The sequence below is a fragment of the Myotis daubentonii genome, chromosome 3, assembly GCF_963259705.1.
Source record: "Myotis daubentonii chromosome 3, mMyoDau2.1, whole genome shotgun sequence".
NCBI classification, from domain to species: domain Eukaryota; kingdom Metazoa; phylum Chordata; class Mammalia; order Chiroptera; family Vespertilionidae; genus Myotis; species Myotis daubentonii.
The window spans coordinates 6,732,253-6,747,135 of record NC_081842.1 but is presented as its reverse complement, the minus strand read 5'-3'; positions in this window follow the sequence as shown (position 1 = coordinate 6,747,135).

Genomic DNA, 14,883 nt, shown 5'->3' with positions numbered 1-14,883 from the left:
TTATTTTATATATTTAAATGCCATTTAACAAAGAAAAATCAACCGAAAAAACGAGTTCGTGTGTCACCTCTGACACACGTGTCATAGGTTCGCCATCACTGGCCTAAGACCATCCTGCATATCAGATATTTATTTACATTATGATTCATAACAGTAGAAACATTACAGTTATGAATTAGCAACGAAAATAATTTTATGGTTGGGTCACAACATGAGGAACTGTCTTTAAAGGGCCAGAAGGTTGAGAACCACTGCTTTACACGGTGAATTCTCGCTGATGTAATTAAAAAGCAAGCACATCAATGTAAGAAAGACTGAAAATGCTGCCAACGTTTGGCTGCTGATGGGATGGAAAAGGAGGGACAGGGAGGGTGTGATGGCGGGAGACCCTTCTCTCGATGGATCCCAAGTTACAGGAATCACAGGGCTCTGCCGTGGCCTTTTAGGGCAGCTGCCCTGAGTTTCATCATCAGTTCATCATTCTACGGCAGCTGACTGGGCTGGGTGCGGAGAACTGTATGGCTTGATGCACGACTTCCCTGACCCCGAAGACCTGCTCCATTGATTTAGAACCGAAGGGTTGGCTTGGGAATTACTCCACACCGATTTCTCTTTCCACGCAGATAAACAGCAGAGGCCCATGGCGGCTTCTTGGGAAGGCAGCGTAACCAGGGAACGTTCCTTCTCGTTCCTTTAGCCCCGAGTGGGAATAATCCATGTTTGCTTGGCGCTGAGTAACTGGGTGGGGCCTCCCTAATGAGCTTGTTCCTCCTGCTCGCTGCCCTCCACCCAGACTCCGGATTAGCCTCCCAAGGAAGCGAAGGCCTCCGCCTCTGACCACAGGAGGCCTGAAGCCTGGTCTCTCTCTGAGGCCCTGACCAGGTTTCCTCCAGCTGCCCCCATGTAACCAGGCAAACCCAGCTCTGTCCGGTGGCCGTGTTGGGCAGTGGGAGGCGATTGGCAATGCTGCCTGAAAACTGGCCTGGTGGGTGGTGCCCAACCTGCTAAGGTGAATGGACCACACCTTCCATTTCCTTCCATGGGACCTTTATCATCATAGAGAGATCTGAGCCTCAGGTCTGGCCTGTTTGCACCCTCCTCCCAGGACGGTCACCCAGTGGCCACGTGCGCCCTGACTTTCCAGGCTGGGAGCTCTAGGCCTTCTCCCTGTCACTCTCCTCGAGGCCGGCTCCCTCCGTCACCCACCATCCTTCATAGAGGCACAGAGAAGGCGGTGGACCTGGGGGCACGGTCCTTTATAAACAAGGGGACAGGAAATGACCAACACTGCTTGGCGGGAACATGGCCCTGTGCAATAAACATCATTCAAAACATGGAGGAAATGAATGAATAAACGAATGAATGCCTTAGTCTGACTCCTTCATACCCCATAGCTGCGTTCCATGACTTTACTACATCCACAAGAGTAACTGGCAAGCTCTGGCTGGTGTGGCTCAGTTGGTTGGGTGGCATCCCGTACACCAAGATGTTGCTTGTTCAGTTCCTGGTCAGGGCACATGCCCAGGTCGTGAGCTCAACCCCCTGGAGAGGGTGTGCAGGAGGCAGCCGATGGATGTATTACTTTCACATTGCTGTTTCTCTCCCTCTCCCTTACTCTCTCCAAAAAGCAATAAAAATATTGTTTATGAAACAACTGGCAAATCAAAACACAAGAAAAACTCAGTGTGAAAAGTGGGCTGGTTTCCCACTTACACCCCCCCCCCCCACACACACACACACTACTTTGTTGGTGGGACTGTGAGAGTAAACAAGCAGCTGTTTGCTTGTGTTACTTCAGGTCCTGGCAGCCAGAGGACTTGCTTCTGTTGGGGAATCAATTAAAACACACACACAACGTATTGAGGTGAGACGCACACAATAGGAAATAAGCCGTTGTCAGAGCACAACCAGAGCATGTGTCACATTTGCAAAGCTGTTGACCACCTCTCTCTAGTTCCTCAGCATTTCCACTGCCCCCCCCTCTCCCCACCCCCAACCAGTCTGCCTCATGGATGTGCCTGTCCTGACATTTCATGTAAATGAAGTCATGCAGTGGGTGACCTGTGTGTCGTCTTTCCCTGAGCATAGCGACTGAGAGGTCCGCCCACGCTGTAGGAGGCACCAGTGCCGCCTGCCTTTTCATGGCTGAATACTGTTCCACGGCCGGCTGGACCACACGTGTTTGTCCATTCGTGCCGTGATGGGCACTGGGTTGCTTTCACTCTGGGCTGTTGTGAATGGTGCTGCTATGAGCACGGTGTGCAGGTGCTTATTCCAATCCCTGCGTGCACAGCTTTTGGGGTATATACCACTGATGCTTTTGTAGTTCATAGAACTTTGGACTCCTTCAATTTCCAGGCATCGTGACCTGACCAAGGGCAGCGCGGCAGGAGCTGCTTCACTAGAAGTGCAATGTTTTACGTGTTAACCTCATCCAAAGCACCCGCATAGCAACTTCAGAATAACGTCTGACAAACGTCTGGGCGCCAAGGCCCGGCCGAGCTGACACGCAGCTAACCACCCCCTTGCCCTTTCCCGACCAAGAGCCGTGGGTGCTGTGGACTCACAGGGTCACTGAATCACCCCACGCAGGCTCCCATTGAGCTCCTCCTGCTGTTGGGGCGAGTGTCATGGACCCCACTTAGCACCCAGGTACGCCCAGGGGACGCAGAGGACCAGCTGCCCCGGGACACAGGGTTGGGGTCCCGTGGGTGCTGGCCGGGCTTCTGATCCGAGGAGGAAACGTTGGGAGGGACGGAGTTAACGCAGCCACACAGCGCTGAGGCTGCCCAGTCACCAGAACCGCTTCTACTCATCCGGGCACATTTTTCCTTCATTCATCAAAGCCAGCAGCAGCCTGTTGGGACCTGCCACAGGAAACCGTCACCTGGGCCGACCCGAGCGCGGCCTTCCTGGGCCTGGAGGCCTCCACCGTGCAGGTGGCCTCCTTCTGCCTTCACAGCTGCCTCTCCTTCCACCGTCAGCCCAGGGGAAGCTCCCGGGCCTGCTGGAGCCGGGGGCGATGTGCCCTGACCTTGTTCCTCAAAACCGAGCCAATGCCGCCACTCCCGGTGATCAGGAGGAGGCGGGCATCGCATCCGTGTTTGCTGAAGAGCAGGGGCAGCGCTGGGAGCAGGGCCGTGGCTTCTTCCCGCACATGAGCAGAGGCATTCATCACCTTACAGGGCTGCTCAGGAGTCTGAAATGGCCTCGCTGGGGTGAACTTAGGGTGCCAGTGCGGCTGGTGCCCCCAGAGTCTAAAGATGAATTCTTCCCTTGCATTTCCCAGCTTTAGAGGCCTCGTACATCCCTTGGCTATCAGCCCCTTCCTCCATCTTCAAAGCCAGCAATTGCATCATTTCGACCTCTGCTTTCATGTGGTCCCCCCCCTCCTTCCCTGACTCGCTCCCTCCCTCTAGTAAGGACCCTGTGATGACATCAGCCCCATGGGGATCTTATAGGATAATCTCACCAGCTCAAGATCCTTAAAGGAACCATAGAGTAAGACACACAGATTCCCAGTGTTGGGTGTCATCCTCCCTGGGGCCCCTATTCTGCCCACCACCTGTGAGCAGAGAAATGGCACATGGAAGGTGCCTGCTCTCTGGAAAAGGACTGCTAACCAAGACGTTCTTCAAGGCCGAGGCTGACCAGAGATGCCTTTCAGTCCACAGGGAGTTCTCCTGTGATTCTTTCAGAGTTTGAGAAGGCTTCTCAGGAGCTAGGCACACATCACCTTATTCCCTGTCTCTTCTCCCCCATTTTCTCGGGGGAATATGTCTGCATATTAGAGACATGGAAAAAAATGACCTATTCTCCTTTTCTCTCTCCTCATGTAGGGATTTCACAATTGAACTACAGGGGGCCTGTAGAATTCTTTCTCTCTCAGTGATCAACAAGAGGCAAATGTGAGTGCTTTAACCTCAACAAGTGGTTTTAGTTGAATCTACCAAAAAAAAGAAGGTGATTGAAACCCTCTACTTCAGGCCCTAAAAAAAAAGAGAGGAGAAGAGTGCAGATTGGTTTGGCTCAGTGGATTGAGCACCGGCCCTGGGATTGAAGGGTTTGCGGTTCGAATACAGCCAAGGACGAGGGAGAGAGAGGGAGGGAGAAGGAGGGGGAGGGAGAGAGAGGAGGGTAGCCCCTGGCAGGCCTGTCTCCCCGCCACTAGGTAAAAAGTTCCTGACTGGACTGCTGTGTGTGAATGAGTACAATGAGGCCATTAAAGAGAAGGCCCTGTGAATCTGCCTCCCCCCCTCTCCCCACCTCCAGGACCGGACCTTGGACCCCACAGAAAGCTCCGCCTCCACTGCAGGTGTCCTGGTCTCCGTGGAAACCAGGAATCATCTCACAAACAGAAGGTTATGGCCCCTGGGAATGGGGAGAGGAGGACATTTCAAGGGGCAAAGTTTTCATTTATAGCAGCTTGGTCTGCAGGTGTCAGGTCGGGTCTCAAAGCCAAATTCTATGCAGAATGACGAAGTGCAGAGAGCGAGAACACACAATCTGGCCTCCTGGCTTTTTGCCATCAGCAGAATGGCTCTGGCCATAGAGTGCTGTGCTTAGGATCCTTTTGGCCACAAATAACAGAATTTCTGTCTCTCAGGGGTTGAAAAAATATCATATATATAACTGATTTGAGAGAGAGAGAGAGAGAGAGAGAGAGAGAGAGAGAGGCATTGATGTGAGAGAGATACATTGATCAGTTGCCTCTGGCATGCATCCCAAAAGGAGACTGAACACGCAACTTGGGTATGTGCCCTGACTGGGAATTGAACCCACCACTACTGGTGTACGGGACGAAGCTCCAACCAACTGAGCCACGTCGGCCAGGGCAGAAACAATATTTTTAATTTCCTCATAAAGTCTGAAGGCAGGGCATTGAATGGTGAGGTTTTCCTGGCTTTCCCCACGGTGGCAACATCCTTCCAGGACAATCCAACGCAGGAAGAAGGGGCAGGCGGCCAAGGGGCTTCCCTTATCACAGCTCCTCATCACAGAATGCTACCGTGTCCAGAAGCCCTCGGCGACGTCCCCTTACTTCTTATCGGCCGGGCTGAGTCTCACAGCCACTCCTGCACACCCACCTCCCGGTTGAAGGGAAGGGTTTTGGCCAGGACCGAGGGCCAAGATACCCTCCACCCACACATTCCAAAAAGACAGAGCAGGAGGACTGTTTGGTGGGGGCGGAGCTCGAGGCCATGGGGCAGTGACTGCAGTGCTGTAGGTAGATGCCGCCCCAAGCAGAGAGCTTCTCCCTTCTGCCCTCCAGCTGGCCAGCGCCTCCCGCCTCCCTTGTCCCAGCCCTGCCACAGCCAGCCGAGGGGCTGCCTGGGAGACGCAGGGTGCAGGGCTCAGCCCCTGTGATGAGCGGCAAGGGCGGCTTCAAAGACAGACACAGCGCAAACCTGCCAGTCAAGTCCACGCGCCGTGAGCCCTACACCTTCTCTGAGCTGCAGCATTTAGAAGTTGTACATGATGGCGGAGTATGTTGAACTGTGAAGCTCTCGGCCACTCCAGGAGTGTGTGCTCAGGACCCCCTTTTGGGGACGGTTTTGGTGGGTTTGTGCACAGTCTGTTATCATTCACGCACAGTGGTTCATCCTGCGCACAGGCCCCGCCCTTAACCTCGAGTGAACACTCCCCACTCCGCACTCCCCTGGGAAGGGCGCCGACCTCGGGGTTGCCGGCTCTCCACGTGCTGGGGAGTCCGTCCATCAGCCAACACTGCTATTCCAGGGTCAGGGACCCACCTAGAACTTGGCCCAGACAGAGAGGTGGCTGGACTGAGGTTAGCTCCCAGTTGCCGCACAAACAAATCTCAGAAAGGTGTCTCCTGCACTTAACACTTTGGCCGCTGCCGTTTGGCACGGCCGTGATGGCGTGCCCTCGCTCTGCACGTTAATGCCCTGTGCTCTGTCTGCCGGCGTGTTTTATTGGCTCACACCACAGAAATGAACCGGGCGGGCCCGCCTTCCTACTGCTCTCGCCCCCTCTGCTCCCCTCTGCTCCCCACTGGGAACTGGGCAGTGCTATGGGTTGAGTTATGTGCCCCCTAAAAGATCCGTTAGGAACTGATCCCCGAACCTCAGAATGTGATCTTGTTTGGAGACAGAGTCTTTACAGAGGTGACGAAATGAAAATGAAGTCCATAGGGTGGTCCTCACCCAATACGATTTGCATTCTTATAAAAAGGGGAAAAGTGGACAGAGGCAGACGTGCACAGAGGGGGCTGATGGGAAGGAAAGCACAGGGAAGATGGCAGTCATGTGACTGCAGTCCCATCTGCAAGCTGAGGGTGCATGAAGAGGCAAGGCAGGGCGCCCCAAAGCTCTCAGGGAGCGTCTGGCCCTGCCGGCACCCTGGTTTGGGAGTTCTGGTCTCTAGATCTGAGGGTAAATTTCTGTGGGCTAAGCTCCCAGTTTGGGCCCTTATTAAAGCAGCTCTGGGAAACGAACCCGGGGGAGTTAATGCCCCAGGCGTGGAGAATGGCTTTCAAATACCACCTCGAATAGGGATAGTATCTGTCTAACTTATCTGTCTAGTTTATGAGCCAGTGGCTCGTCCATCCAAATTTTGAGAAACTGAGTATATTCTCAGGACTCAAAAGGTTAGCCTGCTGAGAATTTGTCTTACAAATAAAGAAGCCCTTTGTAGACCATGTTCATAGACTTACTTTACCTATTTGTTGTTGACTTGTTTGTTGTTGATTTGAAACAACAAACACATGAATTTCAGAGCTATGCGTTTTAAAACACGCATTGGGTTAGCTCCTCTCCTGGGCCTGAGCTGTGACCACGGGTCAGCCCTCCTGCCACGGGCAAGTGTTTGGAAGCCGTGGTGGGAATTCCAGCAGCCACATCCAGCGTTGAGAGCTTCCCTCTGCCCATGGAAGGCTGCGTGGGGGAGATCGTGGCAGTGAATGATTCCATTGTCCACGGTGCTGATACCTGGTGTGGAAGGGATGATGGTATTGATTCTGGCTGCGGGCCGGAACTATTTTTAGCAGCTGCACTGGCCAGCCCAAGCCCTCAGGGCTGTCTCCATGTGGAGTGGGGCCGGGGGGAGGTGCAGGGTCTCCCCTGGAGGCCTCCAGCAAGGAAAGAGCACCCACACGTTGGCTGGCACCTTCCTTGGCAGCTGGAACGCGTGTGAGCATTTCCCGTGGGGGCTGAGTCACCCCCTAACTGTGTTTGGAAGGGCGTTGAAGTGGGACGTGAACACGGGCTGATACCACTGGGCAAGTGGTCCTGTCCTGTCTGGTCCTGGGCCCTCACCGGGACCTTGACCCTGAACTTGGCCAGCGGAGGGGCTGAAGGCAGTACCAGTATGTTGGAAGCCTGGCTTTGCCACCTCACTACGCATGGAGATGACGTCACAGCTCCTTGAGGGGGGCCTTGTGAAATAGACACATGCTACTTAGCCCACAAGTGACCAGCCAGTGTTCCCTCTATGCTGATGATCAGGGTCCCCTGGCTGGCATCGGCTCTGAGCGTAGGGCCAGCACTGTCCCCAGGGAGCTCTGTGCCCCTCCCTTTAAGAGAGCTGCCCTTCCCCAGTGGGTGTGGTCCCACAGGTGGCCTGCCCTCCTTCCCCGTGTCCTGGGCTGGAGAAGACCTGAGTCAGTACATGAAAGTGGTAGAGGAGGCGGCCCTCCACAAAGAAACTGAAGTAACAAGGCCAATAACCACTTCCTGGAGCCAGCCATCCAGACACCACCAGGAGAACCCAGGGCTCCGGAACGGATCTCTCCATGGGAAAAATAAACAACAGAACAAAATGGAAAATGAATGATGACTTGATGTGTTTGACTTTTGATGAATTTTCCAGCTTTGTCAGATAATTTGGGGAATAATTGCTCGGTGGTATATAAAAATGTATGTGTATGAAAAAGTGAGGCAATTGTCAACTCCAGAAAAAAACAAAAAGTTGCACAAGAAAGGAAAGATAATCTTAGGGCCCTAAGTGGCTTAGTTGCAAGAGCATTTAAGGAGTCATAATGATGTCAACATTAAACATTGATTTGGCCAAAGATTTGATGTGAGTAAATTGTGAAAATGGTGGGTACAGTGAAAGAGGCAGGGGGTGGGGGGGGGTGGCACATGACCTAAAAAAATACCCAGAACAATAGGATAATTATATTAGTTTAAATGAGGAGGTAATGATTAAACAACAAATAAGAGGCTTGAAAGCAGGTGGCTGCAGGGAGAGGGAATTAGAGGTAGGAAGGGGTGCAGTGATAGGCTCTTTATCACAAGCCTTGCAGCACTATTTGATTTTTTAAACAATATTATCAAATTGGATTTAAAAAGGAAGACATAATAGTCTGAAAGTGACAGTCCCTCCTCTCAGGAGAAATGCAGCACAAGCACAAGTGATTGCGGAGTTGGCTTTAGAAAGGCAAGCCCAGTGAGCGCGCCTGGGCAGGCACCCCAGGGGCGGAGCGCTCCCCGCTGCTGTGTCCGGCGGCCCCGTGCCCTGGTCACTGAGCAGGCTCAAGTCTGAGCACGGGCGGACGTGACTAAGGCGGAATCATCTCCTGCCTTTGGCAGGTTTATGAGTCGGTACAGGTGGATTTATTGCTGCACAGCCAGCCACCAATTACCGAGTGAGGGGTTCCAACAGGCCGGAGTGGCGACAGACAGTGGGGGAGATGGAGACTGCCTCTGGCCCCGATCTCTTCCTGCTGTCTTCTTCAGACGCGTTTTCTTTCCCAGTGGAACCAAATGCCGGCGTTTAAGCAGCAAAGGAGCTTGGGAGCTTTCTCCCGCCATAAGCTGGGTCCCGCCCATCACTCACTGTCCTGCTCACACACCGCAACATGCCTCCTTCTGTGTGGATGGGGTTCTCCTGCAGCCAGGCCCCCACGGGGACCCCCAGGGCCCCGCTGCTCCGGAGGGAGTGTGGAGGGCAGGGTGGCCTGCTCTAGGCAGACTCACCCCTGGGCTCAACCACAGGACACAGCCCTTTGTGTCCAACTCCCAGCTGTTGTTACCCTCTGCCTTGGCGCACTGTGGCTGTCACAACAAATTCTGCCACCCGGGAGGCTTCAACAACGGCAACTTTATTTGCTCACAGTCTGGAGGCAGAAATAAAAACTGAGGCATGAGCAGGGCTGTGCTCCTTCTGAAGGATCTGGGGGAACCTTCAGGCCTCACCCCCAATGTCTGGGTTGCCGGCACTCCTTGGCTCATAGCCGGCTCCGGCACCTCTGTCCCTGTCTCCACCGGGCCTTCTCCCTGGACGTCTCCTTACATCCTCCCACCTCTGTGCGTGTCTGTGTCAAATCTCCCTTCTCACGGACGGGCACCAGTCGCACTGGATTCAGGGCCCACACTCAATCCCAACTGATGACATCTGTGAAGACCCAAGGTCGCACCCAGGTGCTGGAGGTCAGGAGACGGGCAGGTATTTAGAGGACAAAATTTAATACCCTCCTGGCTGGTCCCACCCGCAGGCCGCCAGGCGGTCCACACCCAGAGAGCCGGCCTGGAAGCTGTGCTCCTGGCATTGTCTGTCCTCTCGCCACCAATCTCGTCTCTGCTTTCCCATCAGCACCATCCACCCTATGCTGCTTTCTCCACGGTCCCTGAGCTCCTTTCCTCACGTGTGGTTCTTCTCACAGCTGTGACTGTGAGACGGTTGCCATGTCAGAAACCCTCATCCCTGGCTTTGCTACACTCCTGCACCCCACCTGGCGCACTCTCCCGCCTCAGTGTGGCCCCGCCTCCTGCCGGTGGCTTCTCCCGGGGGCAGGCAGCTCTGTGTCCCCTGCAGTGCTCAGCCAGGGACGGACAGACCACAGACCAGACCACAGACGACCTGATCTAAGTCAACCCAATGCTTCCGGAGCCATGGTTTGGGGTAGGGACTCCCACTGGGTCAGAAGGCGCCGCCACTCTCACAAGCATCTCGGAGTCTCTGATTGAGCTTTGCTCCCAGAGCCAGTGTAGGAACTACGCTGACAGCCCTGGCCCCTTGCTAGAACGGCTCGTGTGTGTGTGTGTGTGTGTGTGTGTGTGTGTGTGTGTGTGTGTGCGCACCCTCACCTGAGGATATTTTTTCCATTGAGTTTTAGAGTGGAAGGTATGGGGGCCGGGGGGAGAGAGTGAAACATTGATGAGAGACACGATTGGTTGCCTCCCACATGCACCCCGACTGGGCTGGGGATTGAACCTGCAACCCAGGTATGTGCCCTTGACCGGAATCAAAACCACAACCCTCTGGTGTGTGGGCCGATGCTCTAACCACTGAGGAATGCTGGCCAGGGCACATCTCACTTTTTTGTTGTTGCGCTTTTTAACTCACAACAATATCATGAAGCTGGCTCACCCACTTGCCTTGGCTCTGAAGAGCTTTTGTGTACAGTGGGGCCTTGACTTACGAGGTTAATTCGTTGGGAGACCGAGCTCGTTAAGGAGCTCGTTAAGGAGTTCGTTAACTCAAATTACTCTATCAACTCAATGCAAAAGATCTGCGGAGAGACAGCTGGTATCTCAAAAAACTTGTTAGTGGGGACACTCGTAAGTCAAGGCCCACTGTACTTCCAAAACCTATGGCACCTTCAAAGGGCAGAGGTCGAACCATTGTGTTAGAGACTGAGGAGGGGCCCCGGGGCGGGCCTTCCCACCAGCTGACTGGTGCTGGTGGGTCACATGACCCTTTGAGACCTCAGCCTTCTCACCTGGGAAGTGGGGTGGTGGTGTCCTCACCGGGAGGCTGTGGAAAGGAAAGATCACCAGTAGAGTACGTGCAGTGCAGACACATAATAAGAGCTCAATAAATAATAACTATAATGATTCATTGGGTTTAGCTTTCCAATGAGCACTGGCCTCGCGCGGTGTCCCTGTGAGCTCTGCGGTGTGTGTTCTGGGTCAGTTCCTGAGCTGACAGGCACGCCTGCCATGACTCAGGTTCTGCAGGGCTATTTCAGGAACCTGTGTAAGTGGAATCGCACAGAATTGGTTTTATTTCACTCAGCATAATGTCCTCGAGGTTCCTTCATGTTGTAGCCTGTGTCAGAAAGTCCTTCCTCTTTATGGCTGAATCATACCCATTGTGTGTAGATGCCGCCTCTGTTTACCCGCGCACCTGCTGATGGCACTGGGGCGGCTTCCACCTCTGGGCTGTTGTGAACAACTGCTATGGAGGTGGGTGTGCGGATATCTGTTCCAGGCTCTGCTCTCCGTTGTTCTGAGCATGTCCGCGGAGGTGACAGTGCTGGATATGGCCATCCGTGTTTAATTTCTTTGAGGAATGACGAATGTTGTATTTTAAATCAGGGGTTTGAGGATACAGTGTCAAAAGTCAGCCCCATCAGGCAGAATGGGAAAAGCACCCGATCGTGTCAACCCAGACAGACCGGCTGGAGTCCTCACTGTTTGTGCTGACCACCGAGTTACCTCGCTCTTCAGAGCCTCGGTTTTCTGGCCTGTGAAATGGGAGTGATACCGTCCATCTCACATCTGCGGGGTTTTGAGACGATCTGACTTAACTCGGAAAGTGCCAAAGCTAGTGGCTTAGAGCCAGCGGAAGTCACCCCTGCACCTGGTTTGTGCCCCCGAGAGCCAGACACAATTTTTGTATTTTTCAAGCGCTGTGAAAGGGCAAGGATGGCGGAGGCAGGTGTGGCTGCAGAGCCTAGTCCTTCATGGGAGGATGCTTGCGAGGCCTCTTCACTTGTGCGGACGGTGGGCCCTGTGGTCAGAATACTTGGGTGCAAGAGCCTGGTAACCTTGGCACATCTGTGCCTCGGTCTCCCCCTTTATTAAGTGGCATGATACCCCCCCCCCCCCATGGCTCGTGGTCTAACCGCCCTGAGCTTCTGCTCATCACGGCCACACGGGCTGCTTCTAGCACATTCCGCAGGGGCAGGGATTTTATACGCTTTGTTTGCTGCTGTTGCCTGTGTGCTTGGAACCGAACTTCGCAGAGAGCAGGCACTCAGTACATTTTTGCTGAGCAAATTCAGACCTCACTGGGTTAGGTGAGAACCACATGCGTTGATACAGGAAATTCACTGAGACGGTGCCGGGACAGGTGACTGCCGTGTGCAGTTGCTGCCGAGGGGGCAGGAGGCCCACAGGGCATGTTCTCGGGGGCATCTGCTCTGCACACCGCCTGTGCCCAGTGTAACATGTGGATAAGATGGTCGGAGACACAGCAGAACAGGCCAGTGAGCCTCCCGGAGGCTGACACACGGGGTGTGGTGCCAGCAGGCTGTGGACCAGCTGGTGATCCAAGGCAAAGAGCCAGCTTCCTGGGGACCTGCCCGACTGGTCCCCACACCTACCTGAGCATCCCCAGCAGGTGGCCACAGGTGGCCACAGGCGGAGAAATGGCAGGTTCTGCTTGGTGCAGTGTGTTCTGGGAACAGAGCCACCCTCTGCAGAAGCCGTTTCCCCATCAAGACCCCTCTGCCCTGTGGCCCTGATGGTAACGCCCAGGGAAGGAGTCCTCCCCGTTTCATAGGCAAAGGCGCTGAGGCGCTCACTCAGCTCACTGTTACCATGGAGTGCTGCCAGGCCCTGACCCCAGGCAGGTGACCATGGGGGCTCCTGCTGTGCAGAGAATGGGGGCCTTGAAGATGCTGGAGGACCCAAGGATGGGGGGTTCTTCTCAAGCTGAGGCCCAAGGCGGGGGCAGGGCTGGGGGGGGGCGGGGCTGACTTTCTGCTGTGGAGATGGCTCTGCTCTGCTGCCTGCACTGTGGGTGCTCCTCCTCCTGCCCCGGGGACAGAGGGCTTTAGATGTCAAACCCCAAAGCTTTAAAGAGCTTGTTTACTGAGCTCCATGAATCCCCAGGGCCTTAGCTCTGGGCCACTCAGGGGCCGGCTCCACCTCGCAAATGTGCTGACCTGATTTTTGTCCCACGTGTTCCCAGCACAGAGCCCGCGGCTGGGCTGCAGGGTGGAGGGAAGGGGCGGGCGGAGGTGGGTGGAGGAGCAGGTATGCGTGGCTTTGTTGACAGGAAAGTGAAATGATGTCATGGAGCAAGTGTCTCCCTCAACAAGAAACGCGAGTTGAGCGGCATGCCCGCAGCGCGAGGACTGCCAGCAACCCGCTAAGAGGCTAACAGACCGGCGTCCAGGCGGCCGAGGAGGTGGGAGGAGGTGGGAGACACCGCCTCCGGCAGGCGAAGAAGCGGCAGGTGGACTCTGTGAGGGACAGAGGGACATGCGGAGAGCCCTGTGGACGGGAACCCCAGGCCCGCACACCTTCCGCGCCCACGCAGAGAAGAGGGCAGTTACCGGAAAAGGAGGGGCTGGGAACAGGCTCCTCTACCTGCCAAGAAGACACAGCCTGTCGTGACCTCGGACTTTCCCCTCGGTCACCTGGCAAGACAAGTCAATGGGAATTACGATTTTTTTTTTTTCAGATAAGGAATTCTAAACCTGCAGGAATGGAACTGGAAAGTCAGCAGCCCAGCCGGTGAGCAGCAGCGTAGAGAGGGCTGGGTGGGCTCTGCGTGCCAGGCCACACTGCCTTACCCTCACGGGCATTGCCGGTTAAATAATGGAGGATGCAAGAGACCTTTGCACACTGGCCACTTGGAAGGAAGGAAAGAAACCCCACGTGGAAAGAGCTGGCTTACTGAGCATGTGCGTACAGGTCCGGCGTCCACTGGGTCCTGTGGGTGCGCTGTCTCAGTCCATGTTCCTCCGGACCCTGAGCCGGAGCTCCCGTGGCCCAATTTAATATTTTTATTGATTTCAGAGAGAGGAAGGGAGAGGGAGAGAGAGGGAAAAAAGCATCAATAATGAGAGAGAACCATTGATCAGCTGCCTCCTGCACACCCTTCCTCTCCTCCCCGCTGGAGATGGAGCCCACAACCCAGATATATGCCCCGACCGGGAATTGAACCGTGACCTCCTGGTTCATAGGTCGATGCTCAACCACTGAGCAACGCCGGCCTGGCTTGTGGCCCAATTTAGACACGAGGAAGTTAGAAGCTGCTCCGTGTGGCAGTGAGGGGCTGACAGGGGACCCCATATCTGCTGCCTGAAGCCGAAGCTGCTCCATGCTGTCCAGAGAGGCTGAAATATGGGCGATTTCCAATTTGCTTTGGGTTCTGAGACCAGGCGCCTGCAGTGCTGACAGGCGGGTGGCAGGTCATGGAGATGAGCCCTCAGCCCTTAGCTGCTGCAAGTCTCATTCTTCTGCAGAGAAGGCTCAGAGTGGGGACTGACAGCAGGCATGGCCCACCCATTACTAACGGACCTGGCCATGGCTGCTGGAGGAGCTGGTCAGTGACAGGAGCCCCAGGTCCCCCTCCGGCCACCTCAGAGGAACCCCAGCCAGTGGCCCTTGCAGCTTGGGGGTCCTGGGCTAACTTGGGAGTAAGCGGAAGGCCCAGGTACAGCAGGCATGCCACTTGGGTGCTCCCTCTGCAGGGGCCCAAGGCCACAGGGAGGCTTTGTACGAGGAACAGGGTGACCCGGAGAGAAGAGGAAGGGACAACTGGGAGGGATTTTGGCGAAAGAGAAAGAGCAGCCCACCCTGGCCAAAGGCAATGACTGCGGTGTTTGGAAAGAATGCGATTGCACTGCTTTGTGCTGTGTGCAGCCCCAGCGAGCTGGGAGCAGTGATGAGGACGGGGTACCTGTATGGCAGCCGTGGGCAAACTACGGCCCGCGGGCCGGATCCGGCCCGTTTGAAATGAATAAAACTAAAAAAAAAAAAGACCGTACCCTTTTATGTAATGATGTTTACTTTGAATTTATATGAGTTCACACAAACACTCCATCCATGCTTTTGTTCCGGCCCTCCGGTCCAGTTTAAGAACCCATTATGGCCCTCGAGTCAAAAAGTTTGCCCACCCCTGCTGTATGGAGTGTGCAGTCAGCACCACGGGATTCTTCAACTCTGCGTCCTCCTATGGGGC